General features: G+C 37.8%; 1 long non-coding RNA gene and 1 other non-coding gene across 7 annotated transcripts in view; one reads left to right on the top strand and one right to left on the bottom strand.

Moving 5' to 3' along the window:
* The window catches only part of LOC141506947 (uncharacterized), a 90,163-nt gene extending 70,024 nt beyond the window's left edge, over positions 1-20,139 (bottom strand). Inside the window, exons 1-4 of one of the 6 annotated variants that reach the window (XR_012474032.1) lie at positions 19,882-20,139; positions 12,450-12,571; positions 10,670-10,883; positions 2,646-4,805 (exon numbers count right to left, since the gene is read on the bottom strand). This is a non-coding gene — a long non-coding RNA (uncharacterized LOC141506947). Of the gene's footprint in view, positions 1-352; positions 2,404-2,645; positions 4,806-10,669; positions 11,027-12,449; positions 12,572-17,442; positions 17,876-19,881 lie in introns of those variants that run through there. The other 5 variants (XR_012474031.1, XR_012474033.1, XR_012474034.1 and 2 more) reach the window with 5 other exon arrangements.
* Positions 20,140-22,501: 2,362 nt separating this feature from the next.
* Positions 22,502-22,608, top strand: LOC141510365 (U6 spliceosomal RNA). The gene has a single exon (XR_012474861.1). It is a non-coding gene; the product is annotated as a U6 spliceosomal RNA (small nuclear RNA).
* The last annotated feature ends 545 nt before the right edge of the window (positions 22,609-23,153 follow it).

The following is a 23,153-nucleotide window of genomic DNA, read 5'->3' as shown; positions in this document are numbered from 1 at the left end:
CAAGCTAGCATAAGACAGGTTAGCAATGGCTGAAAGTTTTAGTATCTACTTGAAATTATCAGCAAGCATTACCTATAATAAGAATAATCTTAAAAGACTTCCCCATAAAAACAGGAATAAAGCAAGGATGCCCATTATTACCACTATTTTTCAGTATTGTACTAGCAATGTAAGCTATAGGAATGAGAGAAGAAAAATTGAAGGAATTGGTATAGGCAAAGGGGAAAAAAACTATCACTTTACAGGTGATATGATGTATAATTAAAGACTAGTAAAGAAACAACCAAAAAACTAGGTGAAATAATTATCTACTTTAGCAAAGTTGCAGGATATAAAATAGATCCACATAAATTATCAGCATTTTAATATAATACCAGTAAAGTCCAACAACAAAAAATAGAAAGAGAAATTTCTTTATTACATAATTGTAGATAATATAAAATACTTGGGAGTCTATGCCCCAGGAACTATATAAACAGAATTATACTATATGAACACTTTTCACATAAGTAATGTCAGATCTAAACAACTGGAAAAATAACAATTGTTCATGGATAGGTCCATATACTATGATAAATATGGATATGATAAACATGACAATTCTTCCTAAATCAATTTACTTATTCAATGTCACACCAAACTACAAAGAAAAAAATTATTTGATAGAGCTAGAAAATTTTTTTTAATTAATCTGGAAGAAAAAAAAACAATAATATCAAGGAATTAATGAAATCAAATGTGGAAATAAAGTAGCCTAGCTGTACCAGATCTCAAACTGTATTATAAAGCAGTAATCCTCAAAACTATCTGGTATTGGCTAAGAAATAATGTTGCATAGTGGAATAGTGATGTATAATAAATTGTAGTAAATGACCACAATAATCTAGCAGTTGATAAATTCAAAATCCAAACTTTTGCTTAAGAGAAATGTAATTTTTTTTGAGAAATGTAAATTAAAACAACTCTGAAATACCACCTCATACCTTTCAGATTGGCTAATATGTCAAAAAAGGAAAGTAATAAATGTTGGAGGGGATGTGGGAAAATTGGCACACAAATTCACTGTTGAGCATTGTGAACTGATCCAACCATTCTGAAGAGCAAATTGGAACTATATCTAAAGGGCTACAAAACCCATTTGATTCAATAATACCAGTGCTAGGTTTATATCCCAAAGAAATTTTTAAAAGTGAAAAGGACCTGTTTGTACTACTACTACTACTACTACTACTACTATTATTATTATTATTATTAATTTATTATCTACATTTTATAGATGAGGAAACTCATATAAAAATATTTATAACAGTTTCTTTTGTAGTGACAAAGAATTAGAAATTGAGGGGATGCCCATCAATTGTAGAATGGCTGAATAAGTGTGGTATCTGATTGTTATGAAATATTATTGTGTTTTAAGAAGTGGTTAGCAAAATGATTTCATAAAAACTTGGAAAGATTTATATGAACTGAGACAAAGTGAAGTGAGTAGTAGTAGCGATACAGTATGATGATCAAATGTTTATGGTTTAACTATTCTCAGCAGTAAAATGATCCAATATAATTCCAAAGGAAGCATGATGAAAAATGTTATCCACCTTCAGAAAAAGAACTGAAGGAGTCTGAATGCAAATTGAAGCATGCCAATTTTCACTTTCTCTACTTTTAGGTCTATGTCTTCTTTCACAACATGACTAAAATGGTAACATGTTTTGCATGATTGGACATGTATAACCTATATCAGATTATTTACTATCTTAGGGAGGGCAGAAATAAAGGAGGGAGAAAATTTATAACTCTAATTTAATTTAACTAATTTAATAAATTTTAATAAATTTAATTACTTTTTAAAATTAATGTTAAAAATTGTCTTTAAATATAGTTGGGAAAAACCAATATTATTAAAAATACTTTCTGCCATCAAAATGATATCATCTGCATATCTGAGATTGCTGATATTTCTCCTGGCAACTTTAATTCTGGCTTTTAATTTTTCCAGCCTGGCATGTTGAATGATGTATTCTGCATGTAAATTAAATAAATAAGATGACACTATACAGCCTTATTATACTCCTTTTTAGTCTTAAATCAATGAACCATTCTATGTTCTATTCTAACTGTTGCTTTTTGACTTATGTATGGTTCCTCAAGAGACAAGTTGAGGACTTGTCACATTTTGTGTTATTTATATGATCAATGACTTTAGTGTAGTCAGTGACAAAGAAGTAGATGTTTTTCTGGAACTTGCTTTTCCCAAAATCTGGTAAATGTTGGCAATTTGGTCTTTAGTTGCTCTTCCTCTTTGAAAATCAGTCTCTTCTGATAATTCTTGATTCACGTATTGCTGAATCCTTGGAGTGAATTATCTCAGCATATCATGAAGCTGTGAATAAATCATCTAGGTATCTACTTGCCAGGAAACATATAGGAATTAGTGGATCCAATTGGAAAATAGTCTTTTCAGAAACAAAAGAAGACTTTAATAATTGCAGAAGAATTAATTGTTCATGTATGGGCTATGATAAATTAAAAATGACAATCTTATGAAAAGCAATTTTCAGATTTAATGTCAAAGGCTACTTTGATAAAACCCCAAAAGCTCTGGGAAAAGCAGCACCTCCCCCCCCGCCCCAAACCACTAACCCAACTTCCATCTTGGTCCCCAAAGTCATCATTCAAGGAGAAAACCTTGTGGAGAAGCTCATTGTCCTCACTACCATGACTCCCAACTACCATAACCAACGACCGCTAATGAGAAAGACAAACCAGTATTGATGAAATAGCAAGATATCCTGAGGGAAAGACAGTAGTAAGTAGCATGTTCTGAGGTTAAACTATTTCTACCATCTCCCATTGAACCCTTTTAGAAACAGTAAGAGACTCAGATCCCCAGGAATAGTGATGTATCTCCATACTGGATCTCCTTTCAGTCTGGCCCTTGCAGCCATTGTAGAGCCTACAACAAGAACCCTTGTTCAGATGTACCTGGAAACCACCTCTGCAGAAGTTGTAGTCCATCAAGCTACAATGATGGAAAAGTCAGAAAAAAAATTCTTGCCATCAGTGTCCTTCATCACTGTCAAATGTCTCAACATGAGAAAAGATTATACTTTTATCAATAGAAATGAGATTAAAGAAGATGAATTACTATCTGTGTTGCAGCTTAACCCTAAGGTTCACAGATCTTTCCACCTCATAACTGAAACCTCTTATTTGTGCTGTTTTGCCCTATTTAGAATATGAACTTCTTGAAGTCTGTGCTATATTGCTTTTCTAATTGCATTCTAGCATATATAGTACTTTAATACATAGCAAAGTCATTAAAATACTTTTTCTTTTATTCATTTAGAGAATAGGAAAAATAAGAAAGTTCATCTGGAGGAATTAAAAATCTCAAGGGAAATAATGAAAAAGAAACAAAAGATCAGAAAGGAAGGGGGTCCATCAGCACTAGATGTCAAACTATACTACAAAACCATTCTTATCAAAACTCTTTAAAAATATTTGATCAGTAAAACATATTAGGTACATAAGATCCAGAAAGAGTTGAACATAATAGCTTAGTATTCAATAACCCCAAGGACATAAACTACCAGGGTAAGAACTGATTATTTGACAAAAACTGTGGGGAAGACTGAAAAGCAGTCCTATAGAAATTAGGTTTAGAGCAACTTCTCACACTACAATAATCTCCAAGAAGAAACATGACCTAAATATAAAAAGTCTTTGTGTGAACTACAAAGAAATTTGTGGAACAGAAAATGAGACATTTTTCTCAACTATGGATGTAGGAAAAGTTCTTGATCAAACAAGAGATAGAAATGATTATAGGAGATTAAGCGAACAATTTTAAAAATATAAAATTGAAACGTCTTTGTACGAACAAAAATTCAAAAGAATTGAAATAGTTAACAGGAGAAAAAATCTTTGCAGCAATTTCTCTGATAAAGGTCTAATATACAAGTTATATATATAGATAGATAGATAGATAGATAGATATAGATATGAATAGGAAGTTAACAACAATCATATATAAAAGTGCTCCAAATAACTAATAAGAAATGCAAATTAATTCAAATCTAAGATTTTACCTCACACCTTTGGCAGATGACAAAAAGGAAAATCATAATTGTTGGAGGGGTTATGGAAGGACTATTAATGTAACTATAAATGGTCTAACCATTCCGGGAAGTAATTTGGAAGTATTTCACAAAAGTGACTAAGCTGTTCATATCCTTTGACCTAGTTGATAACTCAAAATGATCAAAGGTAGATGAAAAAGACCTATATTACCAAAATATGTATAGACACTTTTTAATTGTAGCAAACAACTGGAAAATTGACTATGAACTGGGGAATGACTGAACAAATTATAGTATATGAATGTGGTAGAATATTATTATTCAGTGTAGAATAGTGAAAAAGGATGAATTCAAAGAAATCTAGGAAAATTTGTGTGAATTGAGAGAGGGCAAAATGAGTTATACAAGGAAAATAATTTATATGATAACAATTTTGTAAAGTAAAAACAACTTTGAAAGATCTAAGAATTCTGATCAATGCAATGATAAATTCCAATTCTAGAAAACAGATGAAACATATCCCTCCACCTCTTGATGGACAAGTGATAGTTTGTAAATGGGGAAGAAAAGAAACATTTTTAAGTACAATTATAAACAAATTAATCTTGCTTAAATATACATCTCATTCAGATACCCACCTCTGCTAACTTGCCATTTGCCTTGTCAATGCTCTTCTTCTCACCACTTCTGGATATGATGATGATGATAACTAGCATTCATATAGTCCTTTAAAATTTGTAAAAATTTACAATTATTGTTGCATGTGATTCGCACAACAACCTTCAATAAAGATGCTATCATTATCACTATTTTACAAAGAAGGAAACTGAGGCAAACAAAAATTAAGTGACTTGCCCAGGCAGTATCTGAGACTAGGTTTGAACTTGAATCTTCCTGATTCCAAGAATATCACTCCTTCCACTGTGCCACCTAGCTAGGCAAGATGCATCTGCTTTGACTCATATTTTATGTGAGTTATGTATTTTTTTTAATCATAGCCAAAGCATAAACAGAGGAGTGTTCATCATGCCTTCATGGGTGGCCATGTTGATATACACACACCCACGTACATACCTGCATGTTAACATCAAACAAATACATCTACTGTCTGATCTACTCCTAAATAGTCTATGCAGAAACAAGTCACCTGAGAGTATATAGCACAAATGAGTGAGGGTGACATCTCTCCACAGGAATCGGTTTTTTGATCTAGACTTATGATTTCATTGAAGAAGGGAATCCCTTCTACCAAGGCAGAGTCACCTTGAACTAATAGTTTGAAAAAGCAGCTGCCAACGGTGAAAAAATATGGAAGTAACTTTTGTGATGGACTTATCGTAAAGAATGTGATCCACCCACGACAGAATTGGTAGTGTTGGAACACAGACTGAAGCACATTTTTTATTATTATTAATTTGGGGGGAGGGGTGCAGGGCAAATGGAGCTGGGTGGCCTGCCTGGGGCTGCATAGCAGGGTGATCGTTGGGTGTCTGAGGCCAGATTTGGACCTGGGTGCTCCTGGCTCAAGAGCTAGTGCTATGTCCGCCACCCGGCTGCCCTACTATTATTACTATTTTATTTTATTTTTGGTCTTTTGTTTTCTTTGTTTGGTTTTTGCAGGGCAGTGGGGTTGGGGTGGCTTGCATGTCACACAGCTGGGTGATTGTTGGGTGTACGGGGCCAGATATGGGCTCGGGTGCTCCTGGCTCCAGGGCTGGTGCTCCATTCACTACCACCTGGCCATACCTACAATTATTACTATTATTTTTTTAATTTTAATTTTAATTTTTTCTCCCCCCTTTACTTTATCACTCAAGTGAGTCTATATTTTTTGGGGGGAGGGGGTATTTTGTTTACTCTTAAACAAGAATATTTTATTAATGTATAAAAAATTATTTGTACAAAATGAGAATAAATAAATATTAAATTAAAAAAAAGTAGCTGCCAGAAGTCTTGGAGAGACCTAGAGACTTGCCCAGGGTCACCTAGCCAGGAAGGAAGGGCTGGAGGAAGATTTTGAACTCTAATCATCCTGACTTGGAGACCCATTCTCTATCCACAACCCCAGGCTGCCTCTCAGAAATGAGCCTGCAGATGAGTACTGTATTATCCACTTCCATCTTCTAGTCTGTCTTGGATGCTATCTTCCTTTAGAAGTGTCCAGAAGGGGTGGCTAGGTGGTGTGGTGGATAAAGCACTGGCCCTGGAGTCAGGAGTACCTAGGTTCAAATCTGGCCTCAGACACTTAATAATTACCTAGCTGTGTGCCCTTGTGCAAGCCACTTAACCCCATTTGCCTTGCAAAAAAAATCCTAAAAAAAAAAAAAAGTGTCCAGAAAAAGAAATATCCAAAAACAGAAATTTAAAAAAAAACTTTTTATCAATAGAATATACAGTACTTAGTTTTAATGTTCCATTAATTATTTCTCTTTTCCTTCTTCAAAAACAAGATTTAATATATGTAAATATGGGAAAATCATTTAATTTCTTGGGGTTTTTTTTATATTTTTCAAGGCAATGGGGTTAAAGTGGCTTGCCCAAGGCCACACGGCTAGGTAATTATTAAGTGTCTGAGGTCGGATTTGAACAGAGGTACTCCTGATTCCAGGGCTGGTACTCTATCCACTATGCCACCTAGCCACTCCTAGGGCCTAAGTTTTTTTTTTAATCTGTAAAATTAATGTGTTGAATTAGATGACCTCTAAGATCCTGTCCAAATTATAATCTATTTTTCTATAAGCCTTTGGTCCTATGTTCAGATCTTAGGATACACACACATTCATAAATAGCAGCAGTGTCTGTCTAAATATTTTACAAAAGATGGCACAGTAGATAGATTACTGGATAGAGGATGGGAGTTCAAATTCAACCTTAGATACTTGATACTGTGTGACCTTGGACAAGTCATTTTACTCTGATTGCCTCACATCTAAGGCCATATTCAGTCATCTTGATTCATATCTGGTCACTTTACCCAGATGAATCTGAAGGAGAAAGTGAGGCTGGTGACTTAGTACAGCCCCTCTCCCCCATTCAAATCTAGTGCATGTGCTTGTCCTGGCATCACCTTCCTGATGACATGGTCTTCTTTGAGAATGAAGGGCAAACGTCATCATCCATGACTCAAAATCTTTTCTCTTTCTTTCTTTACTCCCATACCTGTATGATTTTCCCTCTATAACACTGACCCACGATGGTCCTCTCTGGCTTCTTCCAAATGCTGCTCTGTACCTCTTCTCAACTGGGTTGGATGGCTTGGATCCCTGAGCTCTCCAGCAAGTATTTCCAGCTATATTCTTATAGAGTGTGAATATTTGATTGGAAATGATTACCCACATAGACATGCAAATTAGCATTGGTTTGAAAGATAGTGGCCTAATAGAAATTAGATAAAATCTAAAGGTAATCAAGCTGATTGTGAATAATTGTAATATTCTTTCTGCTGTGGCATGGTGTATAGAAAACGGACCTTAGAGGGAGGAGATCTTAGTTCAAATTATGCTGTACTAGCAATGTGACCTGGGGCTAGTTACTTAAATCCCTCAGTCTCATTTTCTCAACAGAACATGGAGATGCTAAAGCACCTACTTAACAGTGGTGTAAGGATTGCATGAAATAATATAAAATGGGGGCCGCTAGGTGGCGCAGTGGATAAAGCACTGGCCCTGGAGTCAGGAGTACCTGGGTTCAAATCCGGTCTCAGACACCTAATAATTACCTAGCTGTGTGGCCTTGGGCAAGCCACTTAACCCCATTTGCCTTGCAAAAAAAAAACCCTAAAAAAAAAGAAATAATATAAAATGCTTTATAAACCTTAAAGTTCTATATAAATATTAATTGATCATTATTATTATTAATTATGGTCAATCTTGATCCTCATCTGTAAAATGAGTCAGAGAAAGAAATGGCAAACCACTCCAGTGTCTTTGTCAAGAAAACTCCAAATGGAGGCAGCTAGGTAATACAGTGGCTAGAGCAACAGTCCTGGAGTCAGGAGAACCTGAGTTCAAATCTCAACTCAGATAGTAATTGCCTAGCTGTGTGACCTTGAGCAAGTCACTCTAAAACTCATTGCCTTAAATAAACAAATAAAAATTTTTAAAAAAAGAAAATGACTGAAGATCTTGTCCAGGAGAATATATGATAGAACATACTTCTCTTCTTTATATATAGAGCTAGAGCACCAAAGGAATGTTATACAAGTTTTCAGATCAGATAGTTGTATTGATTGGTTTTTATGAACTATTTTTAATTATTACAAAGGAAGAATTCATAACTTAGGGAGGAATATATAAAGAAATGACTGTGGCATTATTTTTGTAAACAGGCATCAAAAATGAGAGCAATAAGGTTGAAGTTTAATGAAAATTAAAATATAGTTTACAGATATGTTCAGTAACAAAACAAACTCCCTCTGTGGTTATATGTAAACATACATCTGTCTCATTCTTCTCCCTAAATCCATCACCTCTCTGTCATGGAGAACCTGTTTCATCACTGGTGTTTTGGAATCATGAAAGGTCATATTGATCATAGATTTCAACAAATTTCAAAGTTGCTCATTTTTATAGTGTTATTATTGTATAAATTATTCCTTCTTCTGGTCCCACTTATTTCATTTGCTTATAAATACCCTTAAAGTTGTTCTTTTTTTGTAAAGCCTATATCAGATTGCCTTTTGTTGGGGGAGGGGGGAGGGAAGGGAGGGAGGGAGAAAAAATGTAACACTCAAAACCTCACCAAAAAAATGTTTGGTAGAAATTACCATTGTATATGTGTAATTGGAAAGCAAATAAAATACATATATATAAAATAAAAATTATTCATATAATAATCTGCATATGTTTATAATGTAAAAACAAAATACCAATAAAACTTTGCAAATGCAATGTATAGTAAAACACTGTATACTGGGGGCAGCTAGGTGGTGCAGTGGATAGAGCACTGGCCCTGGAGTTAGGAGTACCTGAGTTCAAATCCGACTTCAGACACTTAATAATTGCCTAGCTGTGTGGCCTTGGGCAGGCAACTTAAACCCATTGCCTTTCAAAAACCCCCCAAAAATAAAGACTTAAAAATAAAAACCTAAAACACTGTATACTGTATGTCTGTCAAATATTTTTGAGTGTTTTCTCTGTGTCCATTGCTGTACTTCAAACTGATTCCTGACTTCAGACAACAAATCATCACTGTCACAGTAAAATTATTAAACTACTGCTCAGCACTGCCTCTTTCCCCTCACTCATAGATATACATGTTCTTCTCTGGTTTATATTTTTTAATTTAAATTCTTGAGACATCAGTTAGGAATCAGGCATAGCCCAAAGGGGTTGTCTTCTCCAGAGTTCTATTACTTTCAATAGTTTTTCCAACACAGTTATATTTAGACCTTGAACCTATCTAAAGAAGGTGGTTTATTTGAGCATTGGGTGACTAGGGCCCTCTCATGGCAAAGCCATCATATGGATTTTTGGTCAGGGAGTCAGGGAATGCACCCCCACCCCCCTTTTATACCTGTTTCCCTCACACAGCCAGCTTATATTGATTGGCATGGTGATTTGTCAATCAGAGGCTTGGCCCTTGGCCTTTGAAGAGTTAATGCTAGGCCCCCATCTCTACAGAGTTACTGCTTGCCTGCCTTGACATGTATATTCTTCCTAATCAGGGCTGAGACCTCTCCCAACCTTTCTATTAAGAAGCCCTGAGTGTCATTCAGGTTGCTCACAAAAGCCCTTTACCGCTTCATTAACTCTTCGGGTCTTCCTTGCCTTCATCTTAGTGTAAAGCTCATATTCACACTCATCTCTCTGGATCCCTCTAAACTCAGTTTTAGGTTACCCGACCCCTTTCTGCTACATTTTCTATGACACTGTTAAGTGTGGGAAAGTCTGGCAAGTATTTTCATAGACTCTTAAGGTTTTCTTCTCATGGTGCTCAGCTCCTTTCTCATGTAAGGAAACAAAACAAATCAGAGAGGCTCCATAGGCCCATTGTTGATAGACAGGGGAGAGAAGCCCCTTTTGGGCCTCTCCTTTATAGTTGTGCAAGCACGCACACAAACACAAACATATACCCACAGACACACCCAGACAAAAATACATAGATACACACAAATATAACACATAGAAACACAAATACAGAAACACACAGACAGACAACACACACATATATTACATATATATATATATAATACACACACACACACACACACACACACACACACACACACACACACACAGAGGCCCCCTCAAAGATAAAGACTTTTTGAGGTTTTGCTAGAATTTATCTCAGTTTTGCCAGTTCTTCCTGTTCAGTTCTGACAATTTACTGATTAGTTTAAACATTTTTAAGGCATCCATGTAAAAAGCACATAGAAGCTTTCAGAAATCCAGAGGCAAAAGCCTGATAGTCCCTTCCTGGGGAAAGAACTTTCATTTCAGAGACCAAGATTTAATTTCTCTTTATGGCATAGCTATGTTTTTGCCTTTCTAGAATTGGCCAGAAGCTGCTTGAGTGGGAAAAGCATTAGTTTTGGAATCAAAGAATTTGATCTCAAATCCCTTGCCTGACTCTCCTGACCTGTCCCTTACCTTCCTCGTGCCTCAGTTTCCTCATCTGCAAAGGGAGAGAGTTGAACCAGATGACCTCTTGAAGTTTCTTCCATCTCAAGATCTATGATCTTCCATTCATCTTCCCCCAAGGAGGCAAAGACGCTTCTTTGTTCTTGGGAAACAGCATCATCCATTGCCACTAGAGAGGGCCCAGGCCAATCATATCTGTCACAGTGATGCTGATGGAAAGGTGCTGTCAGGACAGGAGAGGGGGTTCAAATAAGGGTCGGAATAAGGAGGCAAAAAAAGAGAAAACTCTCCCACCTTCTTCCTCCTCCAACCTTCCATTGCCCTAAGGGCCATTCCTCCCCTGGAACCTGGCAGTAGGCCTCAGGCTTAACCTGAGGCATTTTGACTCCAAGCCAAACACTGCTGCAATACTTTGTCACCCACAGGGTGTGGCAAAAATTAATTAACAACTGTTTGAAAGGGCTTTTGAAGATGAAAAAGCCTTGCCTGATACAAGGACCCTGTCCATTGCTTTTAATAGTTGTTTGATGTCTGTTTACTGTGGACACGATTTAACAATCACCCTCAAAGCAATTCAGTCTCCCAGATGTGAGAAGCCAGAGAGGTTCTCTTTAAACCCTCCCCATAGTCTGTACTAGGGAGCAGGTTAATCTGACCCTGTAGAAATCAAGTGCCATGCTTAGCCTCAGTAGTGCTTTATATCTGCGAATCCAAAATCACAGGACCTTAGCTGGAAAGGACCTTAGAAATTATTGACTAACCTCCTCAATTTACAAAGAAAGTAACAGATGTGGTATTCGAACCCAGGTCCTCTTAATATCAAGCCTAGAATTCTTGCTGACTCTGCCTCCCAGCTGAGGGTCCCATTAAACTAAGCTGGAAGGCCCTTGTGCAGGTTTGGCTTTCTAAGAGGAATGTGACTTAACTGTAGGGAAGCAGAAAAAAAAAATCCTCCACTCTTTCTCTAAATGTCCAGAGAGTACCTGGAGGAATCCTAGAAGATACACATCTAAAACATCCCCAAAGGCTGCCCATAGTCAACAGGTCTGGTGCATCTTGAGACAGAAGATCCTAGGTGAGGCAGCACCTGAAGTCAGGAAGAGTTGAGTTCAAATATGCCCTCAGATATTTACTAGCTGTGTAACCCTGGGCAAGTCACTTAACCCAGATCACCACACATCCAGGGTCATCTCTAGCCACTGGATCCAGATGGCTCTGGAGGAGAAAGAGAAGCTGGTGATTTAGCACAGACCCCTCACTCAAATCCAAATCACTTGCTTGTCCCTGATTTCATGGTCTTCCAAACAACAAATGGGATAAATGGGAAGTAGTTAACAGAGGGAAGGCTCTAGAATTTTTTTTTTTAGGTTGGGTTTTTTTTTTTTTATTTTGCTAGGCAATGGGATTAAGTGGCTTGCTCAAGGCCACACAACTAGGTAATTATTAAATGTCTGAGGTCGAATTTGAACTCAGGTACTCCTGACTCCAGGGCTGGTACTCTATCCACTGTGCCACCTAGCCGCCTCAAGGCTCTAGAATTAAGAGGTGTTAGGTAAGCCTTCCTGTGGAGGGAAGGTATTCTGCATGGGGGACAGAGAAAATGCCAAGTCTTGAGAGATAGTGTCTTGTTTGAAGGACACAAGGAGCTTATTTTCACTGGATTGAGGAGTAGTTGTTGGGGAGGAAGGTGTAATAAGCCTGGAAAGGTGAAGGTAGAATCAGGATGCCAAATAGTACATTTTTCATTTGTTCCTAGAAGCATGAGAATGAGGAATTGACATAATCATACCTGAGATTTAGGAAAATCACTTTTTTGGCAGAATGAAGGATGGATTGGAGAGGAGAGAGCCTGGAGGCAGGCAGATCCACCAGCAGATTATTGGAATAATCCAGGCATGTTGAGGGTCTGCACTAGAGGAGTGGCAATGCCAGAGGAGAGAAGGAAGAGCATTAGAGAGATACCCAAAGGTAAAATCTACAGACCTTGCCAACAGATGAGATAATGTGGGGGGAGGGTGAGAGCTAAAGAGGATTCCTGGATGACAATTTGTGAGCCTGAGGACCTGGGAGGATGGTGGTGACCTCCACAGTGATAGGAAAAGCTGAAGGGGAGAGAATTTAGGGGGAAAGATAATCAATTCTGCTTTGGTCACATGAATTTAAGATGTCTACTGGACATCCAGTTTGAGATATGTGAATGCAGATGTAAGACTAAAAGTCAACAGGCAGGGTAGATAAATTTGAGAATCATCATTTTTAAATGGTAATTGGGGGCAGCTAGGTGGTACAGTGGATAGAGTGCTGGCCCTGGAGTCAAGAGGCCCTGAGTTCAAATCTGACCTCAGATACTTAATTACCTAGCAGTGTGACTTAAGTCACTTAACCCCATTACATTGCAAAAAAAATGAAAAAAATAGTAATTAGCAGAGTCTTTGGCACATAGTAGGCTTAATAAATAATATTATATGTTATTATAAACTATATAAATATTAAAATTATAAGTAAATACTTGTTTTCTTCTTTCACATCCTTATGACTCTTTTCTAGATCACAAGGAGACCTCAGGGTAAAGTTGGCAGGTGATCCTTGGTCAAGAGTTGTATCTTAGGGCATCTAAGTGGTGCAGTGGATAGAGCACTGGCCCTGGAGTCAGGAGTACCTGAGTTCAAATCTGGCCTCAGACATTTAATAATTACCTAGCTGTGTGGCCTTGGGCAAGCCACTTAAACCCGTTTACCTTGTTAAAAAAAAAAAGAGTTGTATCTTCAGGCCCATTAAGATTTTTTTCAATTCTAGTACAGATCACCCATTATTTAAATATATTTATACTCTTTAAAGTAAACAAAAAGCATGGTCTATAAGAGCTGGCATAATGTTTCCAAATCACTTACAGATATTATCTCATTTTATCCTCACAGCAATTCTGGGATGTATCTCTCAGTTGAGGAAACTGAGTCAGACAGATTAAGTGATTTGTCTAGGGTTAGCTAACAAGTGTCTGAGTCTGGATTTTAATTCAGGTCTTCCTAACTTGAGATCCAGCAATCTAGCTACTGTACCATTTTAGTTGCTAGATTAGTCTTAGTCTTACATGTCAGATGGCAATTAAATCCAGGCCCTACTCCCTGCCTAGGCAACTCACTCCTCTTATCTGTAAAATAGGAAAAAGTAATATTTATGTACCCTAATTCTAATTTGTTGAGCTGTTTATTGAGAATGTTTCACAAACCATTAATAACTATTGAATCATTTGCATGATTATAGGACAAAGATGACTTTTCCTGGTTGAACCAGAATTAAGGAGAGGTAAGACATCCTGAGGTCCTGGACTCAGACCTTTGGGTCTGCCCCATGAATCTCACAGGTTTCTTTCTTAATTGCTCTCTTCCCTCTGTATCAGGTCTCCTTGGGATTTGGTGCTGCCCTGAATAGCTACCTCCATATGGAGCTTTTCCTGCCTCAGAGTTTTGCTCTAAGCAGTTCTTTTAAATTTTCTAATTTGCCTTGAGGCCAGGGGCTGTGTGATTTTTGGTTTTTTTGTAGACTCAGTATCCAACCTGGCCCCTGGACCATGGTAGGCACTTAATAAATGCTTGTTGATTAAACCAAAGCAATCTTATTTTCTAGGTGAAGAGGGGATCTGGTGCTAATTTTCTATCAAATCTTTTTAATAAATAGGGAAGGGAAAGGAATAAGCACTGCGCTAACTGCTTTTCAAATATTTTCTCATCTAAATCTCACAACCCTGATAATAGATACTATTATTATCCTCATTTTTCAGTTGAGGAAACTGAAGAAAACAGAGTCACACAGCTTAGTGTTTGGGTCTTGATTTGAACTCAGGTCTTCCTGACTCCAGGCCAACCATTCTACCCTAACTTGCTTTCTCTGTTCCCAAAGCTATGCTAGGTCATCTGAGATCTAGGTCAAGGTCAGGGTCAGGGTTGAGCTTCAGTGAATAAGTGGGTAGAATAAGAAACCAAAAGTCCAAATTGTTAAAGCAAAGAATTCAGTAAGTAAGGGTTGGTAGTAAATAGTGGGGGAGTTCCAGAGTTTATACAATTCATGCCTTTTTTCATGGAGTCATAGGAGATCAATACATGCAAGACCTGGGATGTGGGCAAAATATTGATATGACAGAGAGGACAAAAGCCTTGCATAAAAAAATAAGCCAGGGGGTGGCTAGGTGGCACAGTGGATAGAGCACCAGCATTGGAGTCAGGAGGACCTGAACTCAAATCTGGCCTCAGACACTTAATTTCCTAGCTGTGTGACCTTGGGCAAGTCACTTAACCCCAATGCCTTAAATAAATAAAAAAAAATTTTTAAAGTAAACCAGGAATAGAAGAGGGCCATCACAGGGAAAATTCAATATGTCATCTGAGAAAGATTCCTCTTTTATTCATGATATGCTTGTCATATTTCCTTCAGTTTCTTGAAAGGGTGATACTATCAATGAACATGAAGGGGGCACCAGAAAAGTATCAGATGTAGTTGCAGATCCCCAAACATGTTGTTGTTTCTGTCATTTAGTCTTGTCTGACTCTTCATGACCTCATGGACCATAGTCCTTCTATCCTCCACTATCTCTCAAAGACTGTCCAAGTTCATTTTCATTGTTTCAATGACATTATCTATCTATCTCATTCTCTACCATCCCATTGTCTGCTTGTCTTCAATCTTTTGCAACATCAAGGTCTTTTCCATTGATTCCCATCTTCATATTATGTGGCCAAAGTACTTAAACTTCCCATCAGGAATTAATTCTTTAAGCATTGACTGATCTGATCTCCTTGATATCTAAGGGATTCTCAAAGATCTTCTCCAATATCCCAATTTGAAAGCATCAATTCTGCAGCACTCAAGATTTCCCTACAGCCCTATATTGCAACTGGAAAAACTAGGTGATGTCTGCTTTTTAGCATGCTATCCAGATATGCCGTAGCAAATCCAAGGAGCAAACCTCCAACCATAACATATAAGAATTTTCCATTTTATGTCTAAATAGGGATGAAGTCCCTGGGATCAAGGGTTGGTTTGATTTTGAAATTTCAACCCTTATTTTTGCCCTACAAAATTGTTAGAGTTAGCAGGTTTGTGTTTTTAAAAAATGAAGTCACCTGTTATGTTCAATGCAAGTTAGAAAAAAACACACTAAAAATCATCCTGAACTGTCAATAGAGACACGTGACAGATCCAGTTTTAAATATACCATGCAGAGCACATTGTCAACACTTCTTATACTGAAGCTTCATACAAGACTTCCCTCACTTTCCCATCTGTTCATTCCTTAGGTGCCTTTCAATACAGGACTCAGGTGCTAACACAGAAATAAGCAAATGTGAGTAGAGAATGAAACAAGGCAAATAAAAGCACAAAAACCATGTTCATCAGATGCCTTTCTCAGGATTGGGAAAGAATGGAGGGAAATCTGCAATAAATCCCCCCAGATCCCACTGACTTCTAATCTGGCAGGGCTGTAGAAATCAATAAAAGTCCAGATGTCCAGACCATGGCCAAGGAATTGGAGAACATCCTGAATAAGGATTATTGTTCTCAGCATTCTCTTAGTGACAATATTCCCTTATTCTGCTTTTCTAAAGGGTTACCTAAGGAGTGAGTATGCAGTAATAAAATTATCAGGTCATTTGGTATTTTGGGTTCAAGCAAGGTTTAGGACCAGAACCTATCAGAAAGTCAATTGCATTGATTGGAGTTCATCCCACAGCACCCTGTGGGGATTCAATGACCATAGATGGAATCTTTCCAATCTCCCAGAGTTGCTACACTGGCATCATTCTTGACTCTTTTCTTTTCCTCATTCTCCCCACCCCCACTTCTTTCAATCTTGTCCATTTTCTTTGACATCTCTCATATCTACTTTTTTCTCTTCATTCATATAATTTCTACTTACCTAATTGGTCTCCTTGCTTCCATTTTCTCCAGTACAACTTTTGTATAGTTGCCAAATTGGTATTACTAAACCATACATCAGACCACATCAAATCTCCAACAAAAAGCATATGGTTATTCCCTTTTGCCTCTAGAATATCTTTTGCCTGGCCTTTAAAATTTCCCACAATATAGTACCCACCTACTTTTCCAGTCTTATTTCATAGTGCTTAGCTTCATGGACCCACTATATTACCTGAACTGATCCATTTCATGATATTACTTGATTTATGCCTCCATGACTTTGTGCTGATCATTACCCAAACCTGGAATTCACTTCCCCTTGTCCCCTCACTCTGCTTCTCAGAATCTCTAGCTTCCTTCACAGCATATACCAGGGGCCATTTCCTTTATTATTTTGGAGTCAGAGAATCTATATTGCTTAACTAGGTCTGTTTCCCCATCTGTAAAACATAAGGATTGGACTAAATTATCCCCTTTTCCTTCTGTGCTAAAGCTATGATTCTATGTGAGACCTTTCCTGGTTCCTTATTAGTCTTCTCTGCCCCTCTTAGAATTACTTGGGTTTCAGTGGCTAAAGCACTGGTCCCAGAGTCAGGAGGACCTTAATTCAAATCTGACCTCTGACACTTAATACTTACTTAACTGTGTGACCTTTGACAAGTCACTTAACCCTGTTGCTGTGCAAAAATTCCAAAAAAAGAAAGTATATGCCAGATTAAAAAAAAAAAGAAAGAAATACTTGGGTTAACTTTGTATTAACTTGTCTATTGATATATAATATCCCCAATAAATAATAATTAATAACTAATACAAGGCCCTTTAAGGTTTGTAAAGCACTGAAATTTATCATCCCATTTGGTACTCACAGCTTCTTGAGAGGTAGGTGTTACAGATGAAGAAACTGACTTGCACAGGCTCACACATTTAGTAAGCTTTTGAAGTTGTATTGTGAATTCAGGTCTTTCTGACTACAAGTCTATCATTCATATCCACCAGAATGGCCCAGATGCCTTAAGGGCAGGGGCTAGTTCATTTTTGCCTTTGTGTTCCTAGACCCTGGTACAATTCTTCCTACTTTAAAAATGGTTGTTGAACTGAGTCGAACTGAATTCTGGTTTGATGATGCCTCTGGAGGTAAGAATTCCTTGCCAAGGAGCATTGGTCCCCTTGCTTAGGAGGAGTTGTGATTCCCTTGTCATGGTCAAAAGTTAAGCCAGGTTGTTTCTCAGGTCCTCATGTGGAATCTCAGCAACATTTTGAATATTGTTGAGGTCAGCCAAAATGTGCATAGACCTCTGGAGGGTGTAGTCAGAGCTCCAGACTTTGTCCAGGCTATCAGGAGTCAAGCTGGGTGAGTTTAAAAGTCTGGTCTAGCATTCTGAGTTATGTCCAAGCCCCCACCGCAGGCTCTCTATCGACCAGCCTGAGCCAGCCCAGACACAGCTGGGGATAGCTCAATGCACTCAAGTAGGGTTGGGGTGGAGCCAAAATATTATGCAGCCACTGAGAACAGATGTCTCTCAATAAAGGAAGGATAGATATTGTGTATCAAGTATGAATCCATGAAAATGCATGTATCCTCCGCATCTGGCCAGTAGCTCTTGCCCAAGGGATCTCCTCAGAATTGTTTGTTCTATTTTCAAGTAAATATCTCATTATAATTGCTGGAAAACTAGGGACCCATCCATTCACTCACCTTGACCCTTTACCCCATCTCCACCCATTCTTTTTGACCTGTAAACCCATAATTAGGGAGGCAACAAAACAACCAGCTGCTAATTAATACTAATTAAATGAGTAATTAAATTAGATGCTAATTAACAAGCCAAATGTGCTTACTTTTTTTGTCCTAATTAAATTTGAAAGGTCACATGAGAGGGTTGGACTAGATGTTCTCCCAGGTCCCCTCCAGACTAATGTTCTATAACTCCATGGCTCTTAAGCTTCTCAAGTTTGTCCCTAATGCACTCCCATTGACATAACCTGTCTCAGCTCTCTCCAAGCACTCTGTGAATCTGTAAAATCCTGGAGAGGAGTAAAAGTACCTTTCTTGATAGCTGTTCTACACCACCCACCCATCGCCCTTGGAATAATTCTGTGACTGAGGATCTGGAAATTTAAATGGTATAAACAGACAGATAAATAAAACTAATTCCAGCAAGAATTAGCAGAAGCAACAGCAAAATAAACCTCAGTGTGCTAAGAAAGTCCACACCTGTAGGTAAATAGGCTCCTATTCAGGACTCTGCAGGATGTAAGTTTCTTGATGGTGGAGGACACTGTCTCATTTCTATATTTGTGTTGTCATCCCTAACTACAGTGTCTGGCACACAGTAGGACATGATAAATGTTTAAAATTTATCAATCTGGCTGATTGATTGTGAAATTAGAGAGTCATCTGAAGCTGGAAGCAAAATATGCATTCTGAAGGGTAACTAGAAACATTCCCTCTACTCCCTTACCTCTGGTCATGGTGGGTTGATACTTAACCTTCATCTACTCTTACCCAGGGACTGGTTAAAGTAACTAATGCCAGTTTCCCAAGGGACACTTCTTCCAGTGGGAAAGTTGTTGGCTTCTTTTTCTTAAAGATGTGAAAAATATGTGAATTTCCCATTCAACCAAGAATCTTCACTAAGGCAGCAGCATCACCTGATAATGTCACACACAGGCATGGGATGGAGTTCAACCAAGCTACAAAAATTTATTTTATTGTCATCATTACTTCTATTACACACTAATCATCATGCTGGGCCCTGAGGATACAAACATAAAAATGAAATAAATATTCTTTGCCCTCAAAAAGCTTATAAAGAGACAATAATCCCTTCATTTCCACTAGTAAAGAGGCATTGCTCTTGGTTAAAATGTCAATACCCAGGGGGGGCTAAGTGGCACAGTGGATAAAGCACCGGCCCTGGAGTCAGGAGTACCTGGGTTCAAATCGGGTCTCAGACACTTAATAATTACCTAGCCGAGTGGCCTTGGGCAAGCCACTTAACCCCATTGCCTTGCAAAAACCTAAAAAAAAATGTCAATACCCAGAGGAGAGGAATGCATTGACCTGTCATTAGTCTTTCATACCTTCTTTCATATTTCAAAAAATCTGGATAGATACTTATCTTCAGTTTCATCCTATGCATAATAGTGTTTTTGAAAAACAATTCACTTAGTGGCCAGCCTGTTCAGAGTAAGCCTCTCAGCATTCAAGGCTGATGCCCTATTTCATCTGTTGGTAGGTCCAAATTCAGGGCTTCTCTTGTTTGCTAAAAACTCCATTGGCATAACCATCCAAGAATACTTACTCTTTTGCCAAAATGAAGAGATATTGGAGTAGTACTTTAGTGCATTCTAATTCAGCATACCAGGTATGTGGGATATTCAGGAAGAAGTAACATCTCTGGTGTGAGTTGCTGCTGATTCCTTTTCGGGGCTGCTCATCCACCTTTGTGTCCACTTCTCACCCAAGTTTTACTTGTGACTTCAAGAAGCTGTAGCATGAGCAGAGGCTACACCCCTGTAAACCAGTTGGTTTGATTTTTGTTTTGCCACTGGACTTTGATGACTTTGGGAGAGAGACTGAAGCTGAAGGCTTTGTGCAACTCTGCCTTACTTATCTAATTCCTGTGCAAGTCAAGATGTCATACTGTGCTGTCATTGGTCCTCTTCAAAAACAAAGAACAAACAAAAACAGTTCAGCATGTTCTCTTGACAACCAAATGAGAGAAGCTCTCCTGAGCTAAATTGGTTGAAAAGAGTTATCTGCCTTTGGTACCTCCAATTTTCCTTGTCTCATTCTCTTTTAAACCCCCCTGTAATCTGGTTTCTCACTTTATCATTCTTAAGAAACAGTTCCCTGCAAAGTTACCCATGACCTTTATTTTACCAAATCTAATGAACTTTTCCCCTTCTTGACCTTTCTATAGCTTTTTTCACTATTGACCATCATCTCCTCCAGATAACACACATATAGCTCTCGCTCCTTTCTTAGGTATTAACAAATCTTGATGGTCCTTGAGATATAGAATAGCAACATCCAAGTTGGCAGTCCCTAGTCATTAGTACATGCTGATATCATTATTGGCCAATGCTGCTCCCCACACAGCAAGTAGAATTTATTAGGGCACTTATTATAAACATTAGATTATAATTCAATATACTCTTAAAAGATCACCTTTGAAATTTGGATGCATACCAGTGGTTCTTAAAGTGTAGTTTGGAGGTCTGCAAAGGTCACTGAGACCCTTTGGGGAGGGTCTATGAGTTTAAAGCTGTTTTGATAAAAATACTAAATGTTATTTGCATATAACTATATATCTGCATGCTGGATTTCCTTCATATACTCCAGCCAAAACAACATATCTTAAGCGATTAAGTGCAGAAACCCATATGAGAATAGCTGTCTTCTATAAAAAGAGACATTAAAAAAGGAGGGGGGAATCACTCTTCTCACTAAATTATTTTTTGTTTTGATACACACAAAAATTTTCATAAAATGTTATTGATAATAATATGTAATGAATTTATTATTATAATTTAAAATAAATATTTTAAATTTTATCAATTTTGATTTCTGAATCAGAGGATATTGTTAGCTATAACTCACATAAACAAGAACTCTTCGATATCCTAAATAATTTTTGATGTGTAAACAGTTCCTGAGACCAAAAAGAACTGCTGCTTTATTCAATAACCTTTGAATTTTTCAGTTACAGCTCACTTCAAACTTAAGAACTTCAGTTTATTCACAAGATAGTGAGTCTCAAAATAACTACAAGATTATTTTTGAGGAGGAAAGCATTAATAATTGGGTGAAGGGGGGAGGGATCAGAAAAAAATTCATCTAGGTTGCTATGTTTAAGTTCTAAACAAAACAAGGAATTCTAAGTAGGGTAGAGGTTAGGGGGAGTCAATTCCAGGTATGGGACAGCCCAAGCAAGGGCACCAGAAAGGCAAATATAATGCCAAGTCTAAGGAATATTAAGAAAGCCTGGTTGACTAAATCACAGAATTTGTAGAGGAAGTGATATATATATTGTCTGGGAAGAAGGGAGGAAGGAAAAGAGGGAGAGAGGGAGGAGCAAGGGAGGAAGGGAGGGAGGGAGAGAGAGAGAGAGAGAGAGAGGAAAGGAGGGAGGAGGGAAGGGAGGAAAGGAAAGGAAGGAAGGAGGGAGGGAGAGAGGGAAGGAAAGAAGGAAGGAAGGAGCGAGGGAGGGAGGGAAGGAGGGAAGGGAGGCTGAGAGGAAAGAAAGAAGGAAGGAAAGGAGGAGAAAAATTTATTAAATTCTTACTATGGGCCAAGCACTGGGCTAAGCCCTTTACAATTATTATCTCCTTTGATCTTCATAACAACCCTGCTGTTATTATGATAATTTTACAGCTTTAGAAATTGAGGTAAACAGAATTGAAGTGATTTACCCAGGATTACACAAAAAGTGTCTAGTAAGTCAATTCAAGTCTTCCTGAGCTTTAAATGCCAAAAGTGGAGTTTGTATTTGACCTTGATTGAAGGTAATCAGCTCTATACAGTCAGTTAAAACAAGACCTGACTGTGGCTCAGATCATGGGCTTCTTACTGCAAAATTCAGACAAATTGAAGAAAGTAGGTAAAACTATCATTCCATATAGGTATCTATGGTTCATGGGATCAAACCTGAATGACAACAACGAAGTGTGATTGTGGATAGAAGACTGATTGGAGTTTGAAAGACCTGAATTTACCCCACATCCTTACTAAATCTCTTTACTTCTCTCTACCACAGTTTCCTTGACTGTAAATGAGGCAGTTAGACTCAATGGCCTCTAAATTCTCCTCTAACTCTAAATTTAGAATCTAGGATTCTAATAGGATTTGAGTCTTCAACTAAGGTTAACCAGAGGAGTATCATGGTCAGATCTATGGTTTTAAAAAAATCTCCTTTTGTGGGGCTCGTCCCAGCAGCGCATATACTAAAATTGGAATGATACAGAGAAGATTAGCATGGCCCCTGTGCAAGGATGACACGCAAATTCATGAAGCATTTCATATTTTTTCAAAATCAAAATGGAATGATGGAAACATTAAAGAAGAAAACCTCCTTTTGTGAAGCTCTTAATGAGCATAGGGAACACTGTAAGAAGAAAAATAAGAACACTAAATGTCAGAGGCAATATGTTCCATATGTCTGTCTGGAGTTGACCCTAATCTTGACCAAAACTAGAACTATGCTGATTTTTGAGACAGGGCTGGCCTCCATCTTTTAGAGTAGCTCAGACCCTTTAAATGATCAATTTATGGCTTCTGCTTTCCAGAAGTCCTTTCTTTAGTCCTGCAGTCACTCTTTTCTTGGCAGATATGGCAGCAGTAGCAATGGGTTGTTTAAATATTACCATACCTCCCTAGTCCAGACACTTGATACAATGTTAGGCTAAGGAGTTTAATATAGAGTATCAGTTGTCTAGAACTTTATTTTTTGATTTTGCCTTCTCTTAATGGTTATTCTGAGTCAGTTATCTGCTATTTGATCTGGAGCTTCCTTATATTTAATTCCAGGAGAAACCCATAGCTCCTGATTCCTAGGTTTCTAATCTATTCAGA

Source organism: Macrotis lagotis, chromosome 1 (assembly GCF_037893015.1).
Source record: "Macrotis lagotis isolate mMagLag1 chromosome 1, bilby.v1.9.chrom.fasta, whole genome shotgun sequence".
NCBI lineage: Eukaryota > Metazoa > Chordata > Mammalia > Peramelemorphia > Peramelidae > Macrotis > Macrotis lagotis.
The sequence above is the reverse complement of the archived record's forward strand: the minus strand, read 5'-3'. Positions and strand labels throughout refer to the sequence as shown.